We start from the raw sequence: 26275 nt of genomic DNA, 5'->3' as shown, positions 1-26275 counted from the left end.
TTGAAAGCATAATTGATTGATTAATTAGGCTGTAAGGATTCCAAAAAGTTGTTATACAACCAATAGCAAATTTGCCTGCGTTAACGTGACACGTGCCTTGAGTTTAACGTCATAAAAAAGTCGCATCCTCTTTTTTAAGGGGTTGCAACGCACAGCGAACGTCTTTAATGTCATGTTGCATTTCAAAGTGATAATGGTCAACGACGGCGTTCTTGTTGGTTGCCAAGGGGCAGCAGCACAAATAGGAACTTATTTTTCTCTTTGTGTGGCAGTAGAGAGCCAAAAACGTCAGGTGGGATCCTTGAAGTGGAGCCTGAATAAACCTTGAAAAGAGACTCTCAATCTGCCAACACACACGCGCTCCGCGAGACTCAATTACTGCCCGATCCCCCTTCTTTATCATTCGTCATCGACCTCTTTCATAAGCAAAAGCGATCCGGAGAGGTGGGAAAAAAGAAGCGAAACACGCGAGCAAACCGGAGTGTTAGCCGAGCCCTTTCCATTACGTTGGAAATAAGTAAAGTGCAAAGTAAAACAAGGTAAGTGTTTTGTTTTATTTCACTGACCGACTCGCGGTGTTTTTGCTCCCATCACCTTCAACCGAAATCGCTGCTTTAGTAGCGTCGCTTTTTGCGGTTTACTTTTCTTGAAATCGGCAAATTAGTTTAAACCAGATAAGTTTCGTTGTTTTTAACAACAAAGTGTTTTCTCTTCGCTATGGTATTGGTAGTGTTTCTGATAGCATGCATATATCGTCTTTTGTGTTCCCTTGCTTGTTTCTGTTTTCACGCGTCTCCCCACTTAGGTCACTTGGTTTCTCTTTGATCGCGACGTTGTTGTTTTTTGTAAAAATATTGAACTTTATACGGTCTTTGAGGCAACGTAATCGCATCGCTTTTGTGAATGTTGTAATGTTCTTGAGGGCATCATCGTGCACTTAATCGTCGACCAAACACACAAACCACGAATATAATTATTCCCTACGGTTGTTACAAATTTGTTGCATCAATATTGTTTTAATTTCTGTCTTGTACTAGTGGCGTCCCGGGTTCTGTTTGTAGGCTGGTCAAGGCAATAACGTGGGAGGGAGAAGGCAGCCATCGAGGTCGCTTCCTTTAACCCGTCAAGTCGAAAGAAAACGTGCTCCTTTTAAATGTGTATATTCGGTATAACGTCCGTTCTCCGACCCATAGCCCCAAAACAACAAGCCATTCGCCATCTTGGCTGTCTTTGATGTTTCACCCCACACATACCACCTAGACAACACTACTTACTGCCACAAACATCAGCGTTGTGCTCCCAAGTTTTCCAACAAAGTTTGGACTTAAATACGACTAGTAAAAGTGGGGTGTCGTCGACGGGGGACGCACGCGAGGGTTTATTGAGTAGTTTGTCGTTGACGTTTATGGTAGCAAATGTAATGAGCGGCTGAGTTAGCCGTTAGTGGACAAGACGTCGGTGCTCATAAAAAGCGATATAGCTCGTCATCTTGGACAGGCAGGTGAATATAAAAGAGTCAGTGGCAATTTTTCTTTTTCCATAAAACGAGTGTCTATTACTTATGTTTTGTTATAAAGTGGTTTCAAGTTTAGCCACTACGCACGGTTTTGTTTATCTTTGAATGAAGCCAAAGAGAACCGGAGATGGGAGGAAGGGAAGCAATGTAGGTTGCTAATTGCAAGGAATTGTATTAAAGGGACTATTGTCAGTGTCACGGAGTAATCTGAAATATTTGGATTTTAATAATGCAAACTTTTAACATGTGCGGAGTTTTTCTTTTAGATTCTAAAAAAAAAGACTCAATTATCCTAACATTTCCTAGTTGTTGTTTTTAATAATGTATGACAGTGACGCTATACCATTATACATTATATCTAAAAAAAAAACAACAGGATTTTCCCCTTTGTTTTTAAAACTAAGTACATTTTCCCACATAGTCAGTGGAGCTAAACTTGAGTTCAATGTCCAAAGGCGACAGGGAAGGAAAAATAAAACAAGAACATGATTAGAAATGGAAAATGTGATGATTTCACCTCCCACCTCTTTTGTTTGGCCGTTTATTGCTGCAAAGCCGGAGTGCCTAGAAGCAGATGTTTAGGCAAACACAAAGGCACATAGCTCCCTGTCCTTGTGGGGATGCAGCTCCCTCATCGTGCTGCTGATGCATCGACATGACAGCTGCTTGATTTCATGGAGCTGCTTGGAAGCCATTCCTAGTGGTATCACACGGCAACGTATGTCAGCTTTTCAAATTCTTAAATGCTGCTCACTTTTGTTTTAATATGAGCTGAACATGTGCAATTGGTCTTAGAAAGTGATACATTGACATGCCAATAATAATTCAAATATTTATCATCTCCCAGGGCCCTTACTCACCTATATTTTTAAAATTACTTTTGAACTATATACAAAACAGTTTATATACAAAGCAATTATAATCAAAGAGAAAGTAAAGTCCTTGGTTTTACAAAGTGGGTCATGTGGAGTTCATTGCCCAGATTGGTTGGGAGCCTGTGTTGTGAACAAGGTACATTTTTGGAGACTATAACTGTGTTATTGCTCATCAACTCCACTACGTTGTTGTGTCACTGTGTAGTGGAATATTTTTGCTCCATTCATGGAGGTAAAGAATGCTATATGAGTTAACACATTCGCCACTTACAGCTACTAACTTTTTAGGGTTTTCATATTAACAAAGAACAATAATCCCAAACCACCTTGCTATCTCTAACAAAATCTCAAAAGATCAAAGCGGCGCTGCCAAGAGCGGCTGCCTTTTCCAGCAGCTGCCCAATTGTTTTATTGTCTGCTCCTATCTTCGGTGTTTTTTCTTCCCGTTTTGACAACTACACTATGGATTACTTCTATCCTATGGACATGGGTTTTAACGCACAAGAAATGCGTGTATTTCAACTCCTTGCCCTGAGGAATTCTCGTGCCGGCGTGATGACGGGGCCCATGGTGGAAGAAAAGCCGAAGCTAGCGAAGCGGCTAGCGGCGTTATAAGTCTTCGGTACCATCCGTAATCATGGTAAATGCGAACTCACGACCAAATAAGATCATCGAGTGCTTTTTGAAAACATCGAAGCGCACAGGGAGCGCAGTTGCTGTGTTTTGCGGAAACGTGGCTCACGTTTAGCATTCCGGACGCTAACGTGTAGCCACCCGGAGCCACCTGGAGAAATCCGGCTTCAACGTCGCTAAACAGAGACATGAAAGCCGGGGGGAATCGGAGAGGAGGCGGACTTGCTAACACGAGGTGGTGTATCCCTGGATTTTCACAAAGAAAAGATTTCCATCTGCCGCAGGAATGTCGAACTTTTGGACTGGCGTGACGTCATCCACTCCGCTACAAGCACCCTCGGGCATCATGTTAATCTGTTAATAAACAACGGGGTAGACTGCTGGAAGTGTGAATTTCCCTACGGGGATGAATAAAGTATCTATCTATCTATCTATCTATCTAAAATCTGGATTCTGTTGATGTGACTGTTTTCAAAGAAGAAACATGTACAATCATTTGCTTCCAGGGGTGAACAATTGAAATAGAACTTTCCAGTTTAACAGATATCCCTTTTGGAAACTTGCCACCTACAACTATATTTGCAAGGTGTGTCTCCTTTGGGAGGTAGATAACTATGCCGCAATTGACAGTAAATGTTTATTTTTTGCTTTTGGTTAGAATTCATAACATCAATAACAAACCAAATTATTTTAAATATTTATCAAAGTCAAAGTGGGTTCTTAAAATATGTTAATGTTGAAAAGTCAAGGATTCATGCACATGGTCCTTAAGAGGTCTCTAAAGAGGTGTGACCTCATGGATGAAATTAACCTCTTTGATGCTGGCTTATTAGGGTATACCTCAGGGTTATTAGTTCAGTATGTATCTTTTTAACTAACTGCTCCATTCTTTCAAGTGTTTCATTTTTGTATTTGCATGTTTAACTGACCCATTTTATCACTGGCTGAAACTGCTGTCTGGAGCTGCTGCTCACTCGTATAACAAATTCTGGTTTGCAAAGCAAAAACCCGAGACAGTGGCAGTTTGTAACTTACAAAAAGTAATACGGTGGGGCATGTAAAAGTCAAGGCAGGAATGTACAAAGCTTTTGTGTGTTCCCATAATTTTGACTGTAGGGAAGGTGAAAAGGGGTCATACGTTTTTCAGGACTTATTGCTTTGATATGAAAGCACATGGGTGCCACGTCAAGGACTGTCATATCAGTTAAGGGCCAAATGCCATTCACTTTATGTATTGGAACTGTTGTTTATAGAAGTGATAAAGGAAGAACGCTGCTCGACATGAACATTGAGGTATTAGGAATGGACATAGTTAAGCCCTTTTCGCATGTCTACCAAAGTCAAAGCAAATGGTTGCTGTTGACTAAGCTGATTAGGTGAAATTAGGTTCACAAGCTCAGTGTCTTGGGGTGCTGAATCTTACAGAACTTGGACAGCTTTGGTGAGTACAATCCCATGTGCACACAAAGCTGTATGTACTATAATCCACTATTACTAAATATCTATTGCCAGACAAGACCTTTGCTTTGGATATTAAGAATATAGAGGTTTATTGGGTCACTGTGTAAGCAACGGCATTCTCTCAAAATCAATTGGTTCATTTACTGAGTTGACATGCACCAAGTTTGTTCAAAGCTGCATGTTTAGTTGATGAGTTCCTGGACATTTTTGTCCTTTGCTTGTTCTGTAATGATCAGCAATGGATGGGCTTAACTTGTGCCATTCAAAAAAGTAAATGCTAAAGGTACATTGTGTAATATTTTACCACTAGATGGCCCTGTATTGTCTAATGCGAACAAAAAATAGGACCAAATGAGCTCTGCCTAGCAGCAAGATTCCAGACAAACATGGCGGCGATAGTTTCCTCTATGTTAAAGAAGTACAATTTGTACGCTATTTCATGTATCTTTGCCCCTTTTTCAAATCAATGTTTTTTTTTTTCAATTGAAGGTTTTTGTACTACTAGAAGGTACTAAATATTAAACTGTCCCTTCAAGTTATTTTTGATATGGTAAATGGACTACATTTTCACCAAATAACTCCCAAGGTGCTTTACAATGTACTTCACACTTACCCATTCACGCACCGATAGCGGCGACAGCCATGCAAGGCACCCACCTGCTTATCCGGGGCATTTGGGTTTTTAAAATTTTCCGGCAATGTCTCGTGCTGGGCCACCAAGGGCCACACGCCTATTCATAACGGACACTCTTTCCTTTTTTTGGTAGTTCATAAACATTGTTACCATTAATGTGTTTTATCAATTCCTGTACCAAACAACAAATTAAACTGTTTAATGAAATGCAGAAGCAAACAAATAGAAAAACTAAGTTTGGTCAAAGCCAATGTGTCCACAATTGAAGTGAGGTGAAAAGCAAGAACTTATCAATTCCTGCCCCTAAAAATATATGTATAATATATATATATATATATATATATATATATATACACAAAACATCAATAAAAATGCATAGGTTGCTTCTTAATCGTGTGTCTTGTTTAAGGGTTCTGTATTGAATTTAAAACTTACTCTCTGCTGCCATCTCCTGGCTTAAAGTCATGATCTTAGACATTTCATTCAGGATGCGTGTGCAAATACGTACATTTCTTAGACACGCTCGAATAAACCCTTCTTTTTTATTGATTGGGGGGGTTTGGTTTTGCGTTTGGACTGTATTTGAAACAGGTCTTTTACCATTTTCATGCTACACTAACAAAAACGGCAATGACAACTTTTTTCCTTTCTGTTGCCTCTAATTGTCATTGTACTTTTCATTGCATTATTGTTACGATGCATTAACGAACATTGCGCTATTTTTATAACTTAACGAGCAGTAGTTTAGGATTTGTTTTAAGACTTTGAAATAACGTAGCCAGTAGCACTACGTTTCAACTATTTTTCCTACCTAATGTGTTGCGCATCCCACTGTGTTCCGTGTCTCGACCAGCTAAAAGTAGGATAAAAGCAGTTGTGCACATTGGAATAGTCCTTTTTAAAATAAAGGCTATTTGAACTCAGTTGTGCATTGTTAACACATACTTAACAGAGAAAATATATTTTCAGCTTCTTAAGGACACCTCAAACGGCGCACCCCACCTTTTAATAAACGGCTGAACCTGCAATGGCATCTGAACTGAATCTTATTTTGAAATCATCCAGTGCATCCTACCCTTTATAATAACCCCAAAAATACAATGACCTGAACTGTTTTTTTAAATTAACATTTAATATAACCTACATCAATACTGGTTGGTGCAGTTTTTTTAATAGGCAGTTAAGATTGCTCAATCTTGTTGGAGCCTGATCAAGTGTAGTTTATTCCACAATACTTGCTACGTTATTTCAAAGTCTTAAAACAAATCCTAAACTACTACTGGCTACGCCTTTTCAAAGTCTTAAAAACAAGCTGAACAACTCGTATAGGTCTTTGATATCAGTGGTTACTATTACGTGTACAGCCCTTAGTTAACATAGTATGTACAAACATGCAGTAGCAGGCATTGACCAGAGAGAGAACTGCTGATTTTCTAACAAATAGAAAGAAGTCATGTATTAAAATCAGAGTTATGAGGAATTTAGTGGTCAACGACGGCAACCTGAGCATCTTAAATGGCACACCCAACTCCTAGTAACTGTTGAACGAGAAAAAGTTAGGCAATTGTAAGTTCATTGACTCTTTTACTTCTGTTGAACTGTCATCCAACTAACATTTATCATTAAAGAGTCCCTCCTGTTTTTTTCTAGAGCATGTTGGCATAAGTCATCAGGAGCATGTTGGTTAAAAAATGATGCAGTCAGTAGTACCACACAGACCATGTAACAAATAGGAAATAGTTTTTTTTCCCCATGATATTGTTTTTTTTTAAATTTACATGTAGATAGTCAGTGTTGTGTTTGTCCATTGGTATTAGAATACTGGTGAACTGTGGTTTGATCTGTAGCCTTGTATATTTACCAACTTAATGTTGTTTTTCAAGAATTCACAAAGTGGTTCTGTAAAGTTGAGTCGCATTTGTCCTCCAAGCAAAAATAAAGTTCATATTTTAAATAAAATAATACTTAAAGATGCTAAACGGAAGGGGGAACTTTTTAACTATGCTGCAATCTCCTGGCCTACATTCCCGATTGCAGCTCATTCATGATGCGGGTGCAAGTACTTGCATTTCTTAGATGCGCTTGAAATAAATTCTTTTTCATCTGTCTTGTGGTTCAGGTTTGGTGTTTGGACTATAGTTTAAATAGGCCTTTTCTTACTTTCACCATTTTAATGCTACATGAACATGATGTAGGCAGCACGGCAACGCAGTGGTCAGTGCGTGTGCGGCACAGTTCTGAGGTCATGAGATCGAACCTCCTGTTTGGAGTTTGCATGTTCTCCCGTGCTTGCATGGGTTTCCTCCCACATTCCAAAAACATGCCTGTTAGTTTAATTGGCCGGTCCAAATTGTCCCTAGGTGTGAACGAGCGAGTGAGTTGTCTGTCTCTGTGTGCCCTGCGACTGGCTGGCAACCAGTTCAGGGTGTCCCCTGCCCACTGCCCGAAGATGGGAGGGATGGGCTCCTGCACCCCCGCAACCCTACTGAGGATAAGCAGTGCAGGTAATGGATGGATGGATCGAGTTGGTCTCCATTTCCCTCAAAAGGGGGACGTGCTTTTGAAATGTTATTGCATCACTGATGGTTGGCAAGATCTGCTTTGCAAACTTTGCAAGTAGTCCTTTTATTCGCCGTTTGCTGGCTAAAATGCTCCCAAACTTTAGAAGCCTTGGAACGCATAATTGATGTTAATGCTGCTCTTTCTGTATCTTTGTTACCACTCCCCAGCTACTTGCCTTTCTGTGCGGAGTTTGTATGTTCTCCCTGTGCTTGCTTGGTCTTCCTCCAGGCATTCCAGTTTCCTCCCACATTCCAAAAACACACGTCAGGTTAATTGGCCGGTCCAAATCGTCCCAAGGTGTGAACGAGCAAGTCAATTGTCTGTCTCTGTGTTCCCCTGCGACTGGCTGGCAACCGGTTCAGGGTGTCACCTGCCCAATGCCCACTGCCCGAGGATAGCTGGGATGGGTTCCAGCACCCCGACACCCTATTGAGAATAAGCGGTGCACAATATGGATGGATGGATATTGCCACAACAGACGCTAATTGCGCATATGCGACTCTCAGCAGAGATTATATTCATGTACAGATGCTAGACTCTGTTGAAAATTTTCTGGCCGTTTGCGCTAATCAGTAACAAAAATGCACTCTCAGCTTCAAGAAGGCTTGCCACCCCTATATTAGTACCACTGTTGGTTATTACTTTATAAGCTAACAAGAATACAAGATCTGTCCCTGCCTGCTATTTTAAATGTGTACCTGCACGATATTAAGTTTAGGCTACAATTCATTGGAAATTCAAACTACCTATTGAAGGTAATGAACATCTGGGAGCCCTATCAATCAAATCTCGGCATGTGAGCATGGACTCAGCTGAGAAATCTAGAGTGAATGAAGAGTTCTACTGCAAACTTTTGCACAAGTCCTAAATTTTAACAACGCCTCAATAATCTTTTCACTTATGGGGCCAAAACACCATAAGTCATATATATATATATTTTTTTTTTTTTTCGAAAACAAAAATATGCAATTGGTCATTTCAAATGTCCAGGATTATTGTTAAAATGTATTGACCATTTTTTTATTTTAGATTTTGATGGTCATTAGTGAACAAATATGCAGTTTTAAGGATATCCTAAAAATTACAGTTTTGGAGTTACTTGGTTTTGGCTTGACACCGGCGGTATGAACGTACACACCCATAAAAAATACTGTTAAACAAAATATGTCAAGTAGGGCTGCAAATAACGACTTTTTCAAGAGTTGATTTGTCACAGACTAGTGAAACGATTAGTTGAATGATTATTGTTATATTAATTATTATATAATATATTATGTTATATTAAATTTAGCATGCATTTTGTTCAATTATGTGGAAATTTATGATAAACACAACAATAATCAGTACAATGAAAATTAAACCTCTTATCGAACGTACTGCAGATTGGACCAAAATTCAACAAGAATCTAAAACCAATTAAGCACCCTGTTCGGTCAGTAAAGACAAAAATCCAGAAATAAACTTTTTTTACGGACAGGCTAAAAAAAAAAAGAATACATTAAAAACATTTTTTTCTATCTTTGAAATCAAGAACAGGCTCATTAGCTACACTAGAACTGTAAATAAAACATGTGTGCATTTTGTGAAGTACATTCAATGGGCAACAACATAGTCTATTACAAAAGTACCCTAAACTTTTAAATCCTGTTGTTTGTTCTTCAAACTGCATTTATTTAATTTTGAATACGTGTTTGTCAGCCAAAGTCCGGCATAAATCTCGAGCTCTCCTTTACAGCGAAATATTTGCATATAAAATGTACAGTCATGTCATCAAAACCGTATGGGCTTGAACGTTGCCTGAATTTTACTGCGTCGAGTCAGACTGTTTTGTTCAACTGTCGGACAGGTTTTTTAAATATTCCTGCGGCTCACAGTTACTGCCATGATACACAATGTTGGTTTGCAACTGTTGCAAGCAATCCTTTTATTGCCCAGGCTAAAATGCTCCTAAACTTTAGAAGTTTTGGTTCAAATATTTGATGTTGACGCTGCCATTTCTGTATGTTCAAGTTACCACTCGAGACAGAGATGCTATTGCGCATGTGCGGTTTAGTTGTAGACATTTATTCTACAAGGGCAAATGGACTTTTGAGAGTAAGATACATTTTGTAAAGCGATTGGCAAAGCCTTTTGTTGTTACAAATCCAGTTGAGGATTCTCATTGTCTGATTTGAGCGGTTTTACAGGCTCGTGCGTGCAGCTTTTTAATTGATGGGGATTGTACATATTTACATGACCTCACAGGGTAATGTTCTTTCAGGTAGAGGATTTCTTCACCTTGAGATGAGCCACCTAACCTTTTGTTGCCTTTCAATTTATGTCCTGATCATTATCTTGCTCCTCAAATAACTCTCCAAAAATTGAAAGTCACTTTGAAATGTGGCATAAATTCCGGACTACAACCAGTTACTTTTTTCCAACATTTTAAACAGTGCAGCTTTAAATATGGTTTGGCTTTATTCTTTTATTTCTTGCGAGGCTTATAGTGGGGAGGGTGTCAGCGACAACTTGGGACACGCGCCGGACCCTTTCCACAGATGTCGTTGGTGCCCATCCTTCTAGGTGCAGGCACTCCCGTCCGCCCTGTCAGGCGGTGCGCCCCGGGCGGGTCGCCTTGTTTGGTGCCTAGCAGCTGGCGCGTAGCGGCTGGCTTAAATCTGGTGGGGACCGTGAAAAAAAAATCCTTACCTGTAATGTCTTTCTGTGTAAAAAAATGAGAAATCTGCAAGCATATAAATACAAAACACTTGGTGATGTTTGGAAACATTTTTTTCGAGAGAAATAAGTCCATGTATTTGTCAACATTATTTTTTTAAAATACAAAATCGGAGCAAAACAGGAGCTTTAACAGTACGTACTTTATTAAATATTTACAATGAACTCACAATATTTTAACTTTTGCACCCACAAATAAATTACTCAATTTATACATCTGAATTGAACGGTACACTTCTCTCTCCTAAATCTGTATCCTCAACATCAATGTCAGGTTTCCGAGTTCTCTTTATTCCACGAGGAACGATCACAACCAGATGCAATTTGGTGCACTACCACAGCAAACTCCAATTACAAAAAACACAGAAAAACGCGTCTGTGATAAGCAGCCCCCATTTTTTTCTTGCTAATACATACTTGAGAGAGAAAATATTTAACTTTCTCCTTTTTCAAAGAAATTTGAGTCACCCTACCTTTAAACCTGCGACTTTAAACCCAGTGAGGCTCCTACCTGCTCAAAATTGAGATTCGCTCTCAAACTTGTTCATGCAGCTTTTAATCAATTGTGTATCTGGAGTAATGTGTTAATGGACTCGGGGCCATGCTTGTTTTTTCTGAAACAAGTGAACAAATTGAAGAGTAATTTGAATACTTAACAAATCAAGCTTAATGTTGTTGTCCTTTGTAGAATACCATTTGGTTAATACATGGTGGCTTAAGAACAAACAATAGGCAGGATAGCATACATATCGGTCACCCCAATTTCGACTATGAGCGGAAAGAAGACAGAGTGGCCAAATTTGGTAGGGAATGGTAATAAGCTGCTTCTTTTTCTTTCCCTCCTGGGTCTTTATCATTAAATGTGAGAATTTCCTTTATGAAAGTCAAGGTTTTTTGTTCTCATTCCGCTGCCTTGTTTTCCACCAGGCACAAAGTTTGTATAACCAGCCCCTTTTCCCCACACCTTTTTAAAAAAAATGCGTTGTGATTAATTTTTTTTTTAATACGACAAAGGTTTGGAGCATTTTTTTCCTCCCTATTTTTGAAATAAGTTCATTTCAACCCCTTTTCTGCTTAATTCAAACAAACACGTCAACTTCACGTGCCCTTTAAACACAGGGAAAAATCAAGCCACATCAGGAAATGTATTTCTCGTATTGGTTAAACAGCCCTATAAATGTTGTCTAGGTGAGACGTTCATCAAGTTTTAATTTTACTCCAGTTGGAATTTGAACATAATATATGGGTTTTGTATTTGTGCTTCTTTGCAGAACTATCCCCCCACCCCAACCTAAAAAATGTCTGTGCTTTGATGGGGAAAGAGAATCTGGTAATAGGAAAAATCTGAGATCTTTGGACTAGCCAAATGGCCAGTGATATCAGTTTCTCTGTTGTTGTGCCTCCTGAATCAGATGACGATACTATCAAGAGGCTTGTTGTAGTCAGGGCGATTTGCAGGACTCGTGTGGGTGCTACAGATTTGCATTAACAAACACAAGCTAGAGCACAAGATTTGGCAGCACGAACACACAGATACACAAATGCATACGACAGCCCCCCACTTATTGATCTTCTTGAGCATTTAAAATCTGGTCACTGCTGCCACAAAGGCTTTTACTTTAGCTGTGCTGGCAAAACCTTCTTTAGACCGTGCCATAATGTTAAATATTTAACTCGCACACAATAGCACAAGAAATGACAAGGGTAAAGAAAAAAAAAGCACGAAAGTAGTTGTGCAATAGGTTGTGTATATGGAACAAAGCACAATGGCATTTTTTGCAATCTGCACTAGTGTAATCAGATGTACATACGCAGCATCTTTCTCATGAGAAAAAGTCACAAAAAAGTATTTTGTTAGTCTAAATCAGACTTTTAACTAAATATCTACTTACCCAGCTATCCCTCGTTAACAACACACACTAAACTTTTTGCAGTGACTGGATTACTCATTGCTGGGCCTGGGACGAGGTGCTGTTTTGAGCGTTATACGGTTAAAAAAGGGGACTTATTTTAAGAAAAGGGACTTAACTGTATAATCCACTGAAGCCCTATCATACAAGGTTCTGAGTTGGGTACATTGGTTACTGACATCTCTGTTTTAGTAATTTTTGTTTCTTTTATCCTACTCTCAGCACCCCCCAGTGTAAAAATTACGTTTTTTCCTCTAATGTGGAAATTTGTGTTCAGTGTGTCTTAGGTGATGATGAAATTATGACTGTGTTGCTGTTCACATTTCAGCATAATATGAACAGAAAAGGTCAGAGCCTAATGTATTGTTAGTGACAGCTCAACGATGCAGAGAACAGTATGGTGCATCAACATTTATCATTACTAAAAAAATAGCTTATCAGGCAGAAAAGCCGCAAGCATTTCCGTATCCAGTTTGACCTGCTACTGCTGTTGTTCTACAAAAGCCCAGCTCGCTGGTGGCATTGTCCCCCTTTGCACCCCCTTTTCTATCCATCCCTCGCTCTCTGCTCATTGCTCACGCCTTCTGAACGATGACACTGAGAGACAGCTGTAACGTGAGACGTGTCTCGGTCCTGGCAGGGGCTTGGAAGCCGAGGTGGAAGAAGGGAGGGCGAGGCCTTTATCTGAGACTGGGGGCACTGACCTCCCTCATTCCCCTTCTCCTTTCTCTCTGTCTTTGCGTCTGGTCACATATCCTATCCTCCCCCACCAACTGAAGCCCTAAAAAAATGGAATGTGAGGAGGACACATGGGCTGATGGGGGTTTACATGTTCTGGGTTTGTCCTTGGTCACTTCACTTGTTAGAGAATTTCTTCCCAAATTTGTGCACCTCACTTTTATAATTTAGATGAATTCAATACATGCTTAATTTACCAAGTTCGTAAGTGAGATTTTATTCTTTTTAAGGTCTCTAGATTTTTAGTGCGACACACTGACGGAAATGATGACACATCCCCCCCCAAACTCCAGGCGGCAGTTGCTAAATCTTCTGCGAGTGTGACTGTGTGTAATCCAAACATTTAGAGCTAATTTAAGCATGCAGGCAGTGGCAGCATCCTTTAGGAAACAACAGCTCTCACTTTGGCTCTCTTTCTTCGTCCGTCTACCAGTTGTGTACAAAGTCATGTGTGTTTATTGGTGAATGTCTTACTGTTGCTGGAGGGAAATGAAAGCGCTCAATCACTCATCTGTCACTAGACTTCAGAATCCATCCTGCACACAACACACACAGGCACAGATGTGCCTGTGCACTTAACCCTTAGGGTTTGACTGTACCGGCCGTTTATTGACTCCCTTGATCAAGGAGACAGTAGATCTATTTAATAGAACAGCTTGCACACGCGCACACACAACAAGAGTAAATCTTTAAGTAAAATAAACTTCCTGATAAAGGCAGCAGATTTTGACCAATAGTGCCGAGCAAAACAGTAAGTACAGTCTGGCCAGCATCTCTCAAAGGCCTTCCTGGGGTTCATATTCAAGCGCAACATAACTGGCATTTAATGTTGATTTTGTCGTGTGGTCTGCTTTTACGCATCTGCCTTTTGAATTATGAGCTGCTTGTGTACCTTGGCCCAGAATATGACTACTTTTCTTAGTCCATCTTATTTAGAATAGTTCGTTATATAAAACAAATATTTTCATAATCAAAATTTGGGTTTTTATGAATCGATTCATAATGATTTATTTCAGAATCGTGATGCAACCATCCATCCATTCATTAACTGCACCACATATCCTCAGTAGGGTAATGGGGGTGCTGGAGCCCATCCCAACTATCTTCGGCCAGTGGGCAGGGGACACCCTTAACTGGTTGCCAGCCAGTTGCAGGGCACACAGAGATAAACAACTCACTTGCTCCACCTAGGGACAATTTGGTTTCGCCAGTTAACCTGATATGCATGTTTTTAAAATGTGGGAGGAATCTAGAGTGCCTAGAGTAAATCCACACAAATACAGGGAAAACATGCAAACCCCGCACATGAAAGCTGGTAGCTGGATGTGAACCCATGACCTTAGACTTGTGCCGTGGATGTGCTAACCACTCAGCTGCCCGTTATGCATCCAATAATAAGATATTTACTTCATCCTGAGCACACATCCTAAAAGTAAAAAGTCAACCCATATTTGTATCCTTCCAGTATTAGTGTAACCAATATTCCACATGTCAGAAACCTTTTTCCTGTTCTACTTCTGCTAAAAATCCAAACATGGAACAACCACGTCTTAATTTGTTATATTTAAGACTGTTGTTTAAATAGATGCAAAGTTAACACAGCCAATGTTTCATCGAACCAAAAGAGCTGTATTACTTGGTTTGTAATTGAAAGGGGAATACGGTTTTGATAAATGATGGATGAAATGGATAATAATGCTTTATTTTTGATTGACTTGGTGCGAAAGCTATGAATAACTAGGGATGCATACAAACAGTGTGCATGAAATGAAATAAAATGATCTGCATATATGTAGCGCTTTTCAAGTCAAGACTTCCCAAAGCGCTTTACAGTGTGCTTCACATTTCCCAATAGCGGCCGTGCAGCCATGTTAGGCGCCAACCTGCTTATTGGGGGCATTAGGGGTTTAGCGTCTTACCCAAGGACACTTCGACATGTAACACAGAGAACTGGGATTCGAACTGCGATCTCTTGATCCCAAGACAAGCGCTCAACCTCCTGAGCCACTGCCGCCTCAAAAAGAAGAAATTGAATATTGCGCTACAGTTTGTCTAGGAAAGCCCAGTATAAATTTTACGCAATTAATATTTCCAAACTTAAATTTGGTAATGCATTGATAAACATCTTTGTATCGCCTTCATTTAGAAATTGGCCATCATCCAATGTTTTCGGCTTGACTAGACAGGTTTTGTGCTACATTCACCAGGAGATGATGGCTTCCGGCCGCAGACGTCCTTAGCGAGTGTTTGGCAGAAGATGATTATATCTGTATCAGTGCAACACCGTCTGTCAAAATGAGTCAGTAGGCCAGCATACAATGATAAATCAATTTACACTTTTAAAGTGAATTTTTAGTATGATAACAAGCCATAAATTACCATACACTCTGTATTGGTCACTATCCAATCACAGGGCACACATAGTGGATTTCCCTAATCGTTAAAGACATAAATTTTGTTTAGCAATGGGCAGGGTATACCATTTGCACAAAAATGAGCATCACATCTGTGTTGGCTGTCCTCTATTTCTTCAAATGCAATAATGATTATATAAATTACTGAATGCACAGACAATATTGCAGTCTTTATTTGATTGCACTTTGTTTTAGGTGTATACATTGAAATAAAAGCATAACAATGCACACTCCTTTGGGGACTGCAGCAAACATGAACGGACTCTAGCTCATGACACATTTCTGCTAAAATCCAGTTTTGGATGTCAACTTCCGATTCATTTGATTGACCCCGCTAGATAGCATAATTCAATCTAGTGCGCGTCATCTAAAATATCATGAAATTTATCTGGAAGCACAATACAGAGAACTGATGAAATTGGTTTTATTTAAAAAATATGCAAATTGCGCCTGCAATAATCAATGCTGTGCACTGCCGTGGATCGCGTCAGATCGGTTCCACTATCTTTGCTCTGTTTAACTCACAAGTTAATTATTCCGATTCAATCGTACGATTTATAAGAATAACATCATTATACAATAATTCTCTTTGGACAACAAAAGCAAAATCAAATACAATTATGTTGACCTCTTTGCCAACATTTGGATGAGTTGCAATTAATCAAACGATGCTGTTCTTTTCTAAGACTTATCATATTTAAAGCTAGTGCAAGTACATTTTAAACGCTTTGATGTGATCGTAATGCTTTAGATGACAACCAGGAGTTGGCATCTGTTGTGAATGCAAAATTGATGAGTACTAAGCGTCCATTGACTCTTATAAAGAGTTAAAAGGCCAATTCCTCTCCCAAAAACATAGTTCGAAGTTTTGCTCCAATCATCCTTTTGAGATAATTCTGGCACACCAACGCATCTTCCCTTCTCATTAAAATGGCTCGATATGTACAACTGTAGTGACCCTTCATTCTGAGTTTGTTTTCTTAGCCATTAATCAAGTAAAGCTCATTTGAAAAACTTAGCAGTAATGAATTACTTTGACGTCAATCATGTGGAATATAATTGAAAAAATATTCAGTCTCTGAGCTTTTTCTTTCAATTTTTCAAAGTTCTGACTGTGTATGGTCTTTGAATGTACTACAAGTCCCGTGCAGAACGTAACTGACTGCTTTATCTGGGAGAGTCGTGGTCTTCGTCAACCCAGCGTCATACTTAGTTTCTAAGAAAATTCATAGTCATTCCCTTATAGGTAAGATATAATCTTATTAATGTCTATAGTGTAAAACTAAACAAAACAATACAATATGTGTCCTTTTGAAGCAAATATTTTTTTCAGACCCCGGATATTTGGTACAGCGCTTATACTGGATTTAGTCTAACATGAAAGGACGTAAAATTACAAAATAAGGTTCATTTGAATTCAAGTAAATACTGTTTGTATGTAAGTCGTATAAGCTTTTGTATTGGATCTAGTTTGCTTCGTTCAAATGGTCATCAATTAGCCTGTTGATGTGGACACTTAATCATTTGACACCATGTGTCATAAATCCTTTGAAAACATGCATATTGAATTACTGGCGAGAAATATGCGTGCCACTGTTATGTTTTGGATTGACTCTGGCTGTCCTGACCACTGTTGGTCTCTGCTAGGTCACGTTTCAGTCAGAGTGTTCTGGAAGATCATTGAATCGGCACAGCGTTTTGGAGGAGGAGAGAAGTGACAGCTGTGTTGGTCATGGCGACACTGACCTTCACACGTCATGTTGATGGATCATAAAATTTGTAACGATACACTGAAGCTGTTGTGTAGGCCCTCGCAAGCCTGACGATCTGTTCACATAACTGGTGCCATCGCTGGTCCAAACCAAACTGTGGACACTCACCAAGTAGGACAGCTTGACTGCATATGAATGACTTTTGTCTCGTATGGAGAAGCACATTTCTGCTATGGGCTCTCTGCCACAAAGCGAGGAGTGATGACGGCAGCATAAAAACACGTGTATGCAAGCAGCCAAAAGCACACACAAACACGCACAATACGCGCATGCTTGGCATTTCGTATACATTATATCTCCCACAAATGGATTGCAGGATTGTTCAGAGCCTTTTGCCTGTCCCAAAGCGCTTTCCTCCGTGCGTCGGCTCCTCAGAGACTGTGCTTCTTCCATCTAGTCAAGGAAGAAATCATTTAGTGGAAAGTAAAAGGCACACATATTGGAAGGCATACACAGGGTAGCTGCTGGGAGGATTTGACTAGCGTGTAGACAAACGTTTGCCACACAGGTTTTTTATTGCTCTACCGGTCCCCTAGTTTGCCCCAAATACACACTTTCTCACACACAAAAGAACTCACACGCAGATCCCATTTTGGCAGCTTTCAGCCGCAGATCATGTAACGATAAAAGATGCTGCCCTGCAGTTAAACACTGCCAGTAAATCACAAGGCAAAGAAAGCTAGGAGAAGCACTTATTTTGAAGCAGCATGAGCGACCACACCGGGGGGAAGGGGTTGAGACAGATAGGGTCGGACACAGAGTGAGCTAGGGAGGAAGAGAGAGCGTCTTTGTGCACTGTGTACTGACATTGTGGGTGATGAAGAGATGAATCACTGCTATTTAGGGATTGGTTTCCTGCAACTGATTGTGTGACGACTGCATGGCGGACAAGACTGTCGAGACTTGCCTGTTTTGTAATGGGGGCTTCAGGAAAATGTCTGCTGCCAAGTTTTACTGGCTGACTCCCACTGGTAGCATCAAGAGATAAACACCTCACTAGTGTCTAATGCTCCTCTACCAAAAAAAGCATAGAATATTCCAAATGTAGATATTTTAGGCCAATCTCGATGATGTTTTTTTTCTATTGTACACTTGTTTTGTTTACATGAAAACCACCAGCAATTTATAAAGAAACCTCAGGCAAAGTATTGAAATCTTGTGATGGAATAAGTGCAAAGGAAAAAAATAACTCCATTTGGTATCTGAAACACTGTATCTTCACTGCAACTGTGTTTTCTCACTCTTAGAATACATAATGATATTATTCAACCATGTTAATGAAAAGGTGATAATCATTTGTAATTGTCCGATTATATCATGGTAAACACTGCAGTTATTAGTCAAAATTTGAATACCTTATTTAGAAATTAATACTTAGTGTACAAATTATGTAGAAATGTTGCTTTGCTCAGGGGTTCAATGTGAATGTTGTTGAGCAGTTTTTCAAGTCCAAATCTTAAACAGGATTATTTTTACATTCCGATTGGTTTGGACTTTACAGTCAAATTTGTAGATTACATCATTGAATTGAGATTTTCCTTCCTTGATGCCATTGTTCTGTAATTGATTTTTTACACTCAATCAACAGAACAAAATTGCTTTAGCAAAATGCAAAAATGGGGATTTTAAATAATGTCTCTTTTGTCTGTTAATTGAGGTACGAGATTAGGATTTAGCCTGATCTTTAAAGACTATCAGGTAAACGGAAAAATAAAGTTAACCAGATGATGAGCTTGATTTTTAAAGTATAAAATGATATCAGACAACATATTTTCCTTATTCTCTGAGTCCAAAATCTTTTTTTTTTTGGGCCGAACCCCTATGAGCAGAAATGCTTTGCTCATCCATTAAATACATTTTTATTAAAGGCAGGAGATGAATTCAGTCGACCTAATGTATGTGTCTCTTTTAGTGATTACCATCAACACCATTAATCCATCTTATTATGTATGTAACCTCTCAGGGATTTTTTATTTATTATTATTATTATTTTTTAATTAATTTATCCGTGGATAACCTGGAGAAGTAACTTTGTAATATCATAAAACTCCTTTTGGAACAAATGTCAGTCACAGGAATAATGAAAACACCACATTTGCTTTTGAGTGTGCTTGGGTTGCTTTTGGTAAACTGGAAGGTATGTTATTTTATGGCAACCCTAGACTAGATTTTGTGTGTTGAGTGCTTGTTTGATCTGAAGCTGCTGACCAGATGGATGTGTTTGTCAGCAGAACCATGTTGGTAACTTAAACGTTCACACTCCTGACACTGTCTGTGTCTAGTCACTTCCCTGGTGTCGGACCCAAAGTTGAAAGTGTTTCTCTACATTTTTGTACCATATTGTCTGTTTTTATTGTCAAAGAAAATTGAACATAAGCCATACGATATAAAAGCAGGAAGGCACAGTACGTGTATGTGTGTAGTGTCATATGCGCGGCAGAGCGGCATCTGTTGTGTTGAGCTGCTTAGTTTAGGCTCAGGCTGAGAGCACAGGAGGGCCTTAGAGACAATGCATGAGAGATGGGCGTGAGAACACTGGGAGGGCCTGGTTCTCTACAAGAACTGTCTTGTGTTTGGGGAAAATATCGTCACACTCAAAGCTCCAGTGTGTAGATCCAATTCTAACAAACTGGTTTAGCAAGAAATGGTTCAGAGAGGAAGAAACACACTCACTGTCTGCCTGTGTGTGTGTGTCTTGTGTGATGTGTTAGTACATCACATTTTTTTCCCCGCTTTTTGATGCCTGTGCACACTATGAAGGTGGATAAAAAAGCCTGTGCAACTTTGATGGGTAAGGTACTTTTTAGGGGCCTAATCCCTCCTGAAAGGCAACAGGAAAAGCATTCACCTGTACGTACATTTTAAAAAGCATGCATTTCAATTGTGGAATTAATCAAAGCATGCATAAATGTTTTATTCTGGTGACTTACCTTGTTCTACTCTGTTCTTTCCAGGTGTTACAGCAGTTATGACAAAGAGCTGAAAACACCTCAACCAGTGAGTATGTTCTTCTCACTCCAGAATGTATGAGGTGATGAGTGACGGCTTATTCTTTTTCATTTTTCACATTGTTGGTGGTTCAAAAAAAAACATTTGATAACTGTTTAACGCCTCATTTGATTTTAATTCATTTACTGAAGTAGAATTTTTTTTTTGTATTGTCAAATTAAACTTAACAACCTCTTTTAAGGGTTCTTATTATGATGACTTTACAAATTTAAGCTTCTTTCAGTGAATCAAGTACAAGTTAAATAGATTCCTCCAGTTCGAATTAGCCTATTTGTATGAAACATGCCCTGCTTATAAACGTTTTTCGTTTGCTATCTGCTCGAGGCTAGTGCAGAATGTAAATGGTTGTTAACTGCGCCCTACAGGGGCTTCCAGGGATGCAGGATTGCGTGCAGTTGTTTATGTGTGCTGTTACGTGCAGCGTTAATCTCCCTCCCGCCCTTCCTCTTCGTTCCCTTTTCCATGCGCAGTTCACTCTTGTGTCTGTCTCTGAGTGCTATCTGTGGTCAGGGGTGCGGCTGCGTCCTCCAGGCTTCACTTCACGCCAAGGTGGCAGTTTGTTGTTGCGCACACAATGACTTGCACTTTCCTCTCCTACCTGACCCTTGCGAGCGTCTTTTATTTGTTGGATTTCTGTTTTTAAACTGAATGAATAGTGCATTGCTTGTGTTTTCCTGGACCTTATTCTGTCAGGTTGCTGCACCTTCGCTGCCTGTAGATGATGCATTGTGTTGGCGCATGGTGCTTGTATTATTTCTGATGAGTATTGATGAGTACTCACCCTCTGGGGGAATCATTTACTAGAGTGGGGGAAGAGACATGTAGCAGTTTCTTTCTGTTTTTTGAGGAACTCTTGCTGAGGGTGGCACAAACTGAGTAGTTACATACAGATGATACTTTATTCCTCACCAGATTAAATATTCTTAAGTTCCGCTCATGTCGTCTGTATATTAACAGTAGCATCCCTAATGCTGCCTGCTTTGTATCAGTTGGGTTTGAATGCTACTACCCTGGTTTGATTGGTAAATCCTATTTATGATGGAAACAAAGCGGGTCATGCTGCTCCAATATCTGCCACCCTCACTTGCCTCAAGCAAATACATGTTATGGTGGAGCCTTATTTATTTATTTATTTTTTATTATTCACAGGCAAGCTAGGAATGTAATTACAGTTTTCACTACATTACTGATCAAAGTGGCAAAGTAAGAATTCAGTTCTGTGCTAAATCCACCTTTTGACCCTGTTGACTCTTTGGGGTTCTGAGTGAGGCAACGCTTATTGGCCTGATTCAGCTGCTGTTTAGTACCTTGGTAAGTCTATTCTGTTCTGTTTAGGTTGTCTGCGACTATCATCCAAAACCGTGAAAGGCAAATTGTCATTTTATGAAATACTTACAAATGTTTAATTACTGAGTGTATCTTTGGAAGTCATTTTTGGATCTTTGTCGCAAGTTGATCTATAAAGATAAAGAAATTGAAAAAAGCCGTACCAAAGGTCTGTGTTTAGCATATCAGGTTCACTGTTCGGAGGTTTTGTGTATCCTTATCCCTGATCAGGCCCTGATTTGTAAGTGTGTACAGGACTGTCTCAGAAAATTAGAATATTGTGATAAAGTTCTTTATTTTCTGTAATGCAATTAAAAAAACAAAAATGTCATACATTCTGGATTCATTACACATCAACTGAACTATTTCAAGCCTTTTATTATTTTAATATTGCTGAATTTGGCTTACAGCTTAAGAAAACTCAAAAATCCTATCTCAAAATATTAGAATATCATGAAAAAGTATACAAGTAGGCTATTCAACTAATCACCTGAATCATCTAATTAACTCGAAACACCTTGCGAGGGTTTCCTGAGCCTTAAAAACACTCAGCTTGGTTCAGTAAACTAAATCTGACTGCTGTCCAGAGGACCATCATTGATACCCTCCATCAGGAGGGTAAGACACAAAAAGAAATTTCTCAAAGAGCAGGCTGTTCACAGAGTGCAGTTTGAAAGCATATCCACAAAAAGTCTGTTGGAAGGGAAAAATGTGGCCGGAAACGCTGCACAACCAAGAGAGATGACCGCAGCCTTAACAAAATTGTGAAGAAGAGCCGCTTCCAGAATTTGGGGAAGCTTCAAAGACAGTGGGCTGAAGCTGGAGTCCAGGTATCAAAAGCCACAGTTCACAGACGTGTCCGGGAAATGGGCTACAATAGCCGTATTCCCATGGTCAAGCCACTTCTGAACTCAAGACAACAGAAGAAGCGTCTGACTTGGGCTATGGAGAAGAAGCACTGGACAGTTGCAGAGTGGTCCAAAGTCCTCTTTTCAGACGAAAGCAAGTTTTGCATTTCATTTGGAAGTCAAGGCGCCAGAGTCTGGAGAAAGGCTGGAGAGGAGCAAAATCCAAGTTGCTTGAAATCCAGTGTGAAGTTCCCACAGTCAGCAATGGTTTGGGGAGCCATGTCAGCTGCTGGTGTTGGTCCACTGTGTTTCATCAAGTCCAGAGTAAATGCAACTGTGTACCAAGAGATTTTAGAGCACTACATGCTTCCATCTGCTGAAAAGCTCTATGGAGATGAGGATTTCATTTTCCAGCATGATCTGGCACCTGCCCACAGTGCCAAAACCACCAGTAACTGGTGCACTGACCATGGCATCACTGTCCTTGATTGGCCTGCTAATTCCCCTGACCTGAACCCCATCGAGAATTTGTGGGGTATAGTTAAGAAGAAGATGAAAGACACCAGACCTACAAATGCAAATGAGCTGAAGGCCGCTATGGAAGCATCCTGGGCATCAATAACACCTCAGCAATGCCACAGGCTGATTGCCTCCATGCCACGCCGGATTGATGCAGTAATCCGTGCAAAAGGATTCCCAACCAAGTACTGAGTGCATCAATGGACATTTTCAAATGTTTGATTTAGTTTTGCTGTTATAAAATTATTTTTTTTACTTGGTCTGAGGAAGTATTCTAATATTTTGAGATAGGATTTTTGAGTTTTCTTAAGCTGTAAGCCAAATTCAGCAATATTAAAATAATAAAAGGCTTGAAATAGTTCAGTTGATGTGTAATGAATCCAGAATGTATGACATTTTTGTTTTTTTAATTGCATTACAGAAAATAAAGAACTTTATCACAATATTCTAATTTTCTGAGACAGTCCTGTATATTGTCATCTCACCCCCTGAATGTTTTTCTCAAGGTACAGTGTTTCAGAAATTTGCATTTTTGTAGTTACTATTTTAGACCTTTTTTCTTTATACATTTCTTTTGCCTCTGATACAATACGGATATTGCTACACTAGGTATAGTGCAATAATGTTATTATCTAATCTGATATCAACAAAAAAGGTATGTGTTGTTGTTTGTGTTGTTTTTGTTGTTGTGTTTTTTATTTGAATAAGGTACGAAGCAGTTGTAAATTTGAACGATTCTGGTACCTTGAGTCGAGTCAATTGGAATTATGAATCATAATTTCAGAATTCTCTCAAAGTTGGGTTAACCCTGACCAATGCAAAAAAATCTAATTTAGACAAAGCGTTATTTTGATCTCTCAATCTATGCTTGTTACATTTAGACAGTGCTGGATAAAAGAGCAGTTTCGAAACTGAAATGGACTGCTCCTATTTGAGCGAGAAAAAAAAATCTGAGTCTACACAGAGATTTGGTTAAATACCAATTGAATACGATAACATTTTTCTTGATGATATCAGACCAATATGCAATATCAATATTTGATCACCGATAGGAAGGCGGATTGGGATACGTTGGTGACCAGTTTAGCCTGAGAGCACACTAATGCCCAAAGTCAGCCTGGATATAGCCGTTCATGGATTAAATAGCAAGATGGTCCAAATACGTTTTTTTTTAATTAATATAAGATAAAGCATTCTAAAAGGTACATAAACAAAGGTAGAATAAATCCACTTTAGAAGTTTTTTATAGTTTTTCTTTATTCTTCTACACAGGGAAGAATTTATGCAAACATTGAGTGATCTTTAGTGTATTGTGGACTAATTGCTCTTTAGCCAAGGCAGGCGCAGCTTTACTTCCGTATTCACATCTGCTTGTTTGGAACTTGAAAAGCAGTAATGTCTCTTAATGACAAAACAGGGTAGGTGGCAGCTATGTAGAAGAGAAGGGGGTGTGCGAGCGTTTGCATGTATGTATGCGTGCGATGGGTGAGGGTGGATGTGCGCCACATGAGTGTGAATTAGAGAGAAATAAAGGGTGAGGGAGAAAGAGAAAAACATCTCGAAGGTCAGGAACAGCAGGCGGCCGTAAGGGGAAGACACGTGAGACAGAGATATCTTGCTTCAGCCCCACAACTTTGCTCTTTAAGTGTGTGTGCGTGTTTGTGTCCTGTGGGGCCAACAGTTCCATCCGCATCATACTGTGCGTTACAATGGAGCTGAATTGCAATATTATAGATGGACAGATAGACATTATGTCCACATTTCAAAGCCAGTCAGTCAATGCGCCTCGGATAATTTTTCGACATGGCCCTTGTGACAGTGCAAGGGGAAGTTACACCTCATCGCCTGCGGGGAAGAATTTGTGCATCTCGTCGCTTGTCACAGAAGGCCAATAGGGTTTCATCATTCTGGGAAAGTTCCATTATTTTCAGTACATGCTCTTTGTTTCTCTTTTTTCCCCTCTTCCAGTGCCCTTTAAACTGGTTCCTTGTTAGATTAAGGAAGTGTTGCGATTACGCAGAGTACTTTGCACTTGCCTTGGAGCTATGGTTGTTAAAAAGCTGCTGTGAGCCTTTCCTCGGGATAGAGAGCAGCTCGAAAGAGGAAGGCGTCGATTTGACTGGCACATTAACTGTTGGTTGGGGCTTACCCATCATGTCTTATTTAGCTCTTGTGCACACAAACCCACAAATAGTGTACACAAGTTTAGGAAAAAAAAAATCTTCCAATACTTAATGCACTTTTTTATCTGTGATTAATATATTTTTCAGACACATTGTCCTCTCCTTGTATTTAAAATTACAAAGTTTATCAATTACTCTCAACCTTTATTGTACCTAGGCAGTAAGATCGGGCTAGTTCTTTAATGACGAGCATTGACATATAATTAAGCCTCAGAGAAATGCATCAAATCGTAAAGAGAATGAATTAAATCAACTTCAAAATACAAATCAACCCAATAAAAAAACAGTCACGTATTTGTTAACATACATCGGAAAATGTGATCTTGCTAGCATTGAATTCCAAGGTTAACTCGTATGTAAGTGGTACGTCTAAGAATCCTGAACGACTAGGGTCGCCTCACTGCTACTGTGGAGAGATTCTCAAGCATTGAAATAAAAAAAAAAAAAACGCATTAAAAGTACATACCATAGCCAAATTCAACCTATATTGGGCCGTTAGTATAGCTCATCACTTACCATCCATCTATTTTCTGAAACACTTATCCTCACTTTGAGCCTTTTAGCTAGCTGTAGTTTGGCTCAGTAGATCCCCTTTTAGTTGCTGTTCTCTCGCTCCGGTGTCAGTTTCCTTGGCGGCTGTACAAAACATGCCCCTTAGGTGGTGCCATAGCCTTGGCCGATTGCGTCAACTTATTGATCAGGTGATTGGGAATCATCTGGGTGTGTTACATATTGTCAACTATTGGGGGTATGGTCATTGTGCATCTGCAAATCATAATACAGTGCTACCTTCTCATATGACCACTGAACAAAATTTAAAAACACACTTTTTTTGTACAAAACACTTGCTTACAACGGAAAATACAGATCGCGAGCATTCTTAGCGGCTACATAGAGACCGCTCACCGCTCATGACTTCGCAAGCATTAGTTCGTTCTAGTTTGCGCATACAAACTACTACATAAACAATAATAAACAAATTGTTTTGTAAAATGTTTTGGGTGTGTATGTTCTTTTAAGTTACAGTAACTTTGAGTGTACTGTATGTCACAAAAGTGAGTACATCCCTCAGAATTTTGCCGAGATTTAATCATTATGTTTAATTGAACAACACTGAAGAAACATCGCTTTGACACAATAAAAGGTAGTCTGTGTAAAGT

General features: G+C 39.5%; 1 protein-coding gene across 9 annotated transcripts in view; it reads left to right on the top strand.

Moving 5' to 3' along the window:
- The first annotated feature begins 204 nt into the window (after positions 1-204).
- Positions 205-26275, top strand: part of baz2ba (bromodomain adjacent to zinc finger domain, 2Ba) — a 142946-nt gene continuing 116875 nt past the window's right edge. For 8 of the 9 annotated variants that reach the window (XM_088334207.1, XM_088334206.1, XM_088334202.1 and 5 more), the window contains exons 1-2: positions 206-539; positions 20185-20227. The gene's annotated coding sequence lies outside the window, so the exon portion shown is untranslated. Of the gene's footprint in view, positions 540-20184; positions 20228-26275 lie in introns of all 9 variants that reach the window. The other variant, XM_088334203.1, reaches the window with a different exon arrangement.

Source organism: Urocampus carinirostris, chromosome 4, assembly GCF_059441175.1.
Source record: "Urocampus carinirostris isolate Australia breed hairy pipefish chromosome 4, RoL_Ucar_1.0, whole genome shotgun sequence".
Classification (NCBI taxonomy): domain Eukaryota; kingdom Metazoa; phylum Chordata; class Actinopteri; order Syngnathiformes; family Syngnathidae; genus Urocampus; species Urocampus carinirostris.
Note: the sequence above shows the minus strand (reverse complement) of the source record. Positions and strands in the feature narration are given on the sequence as shown.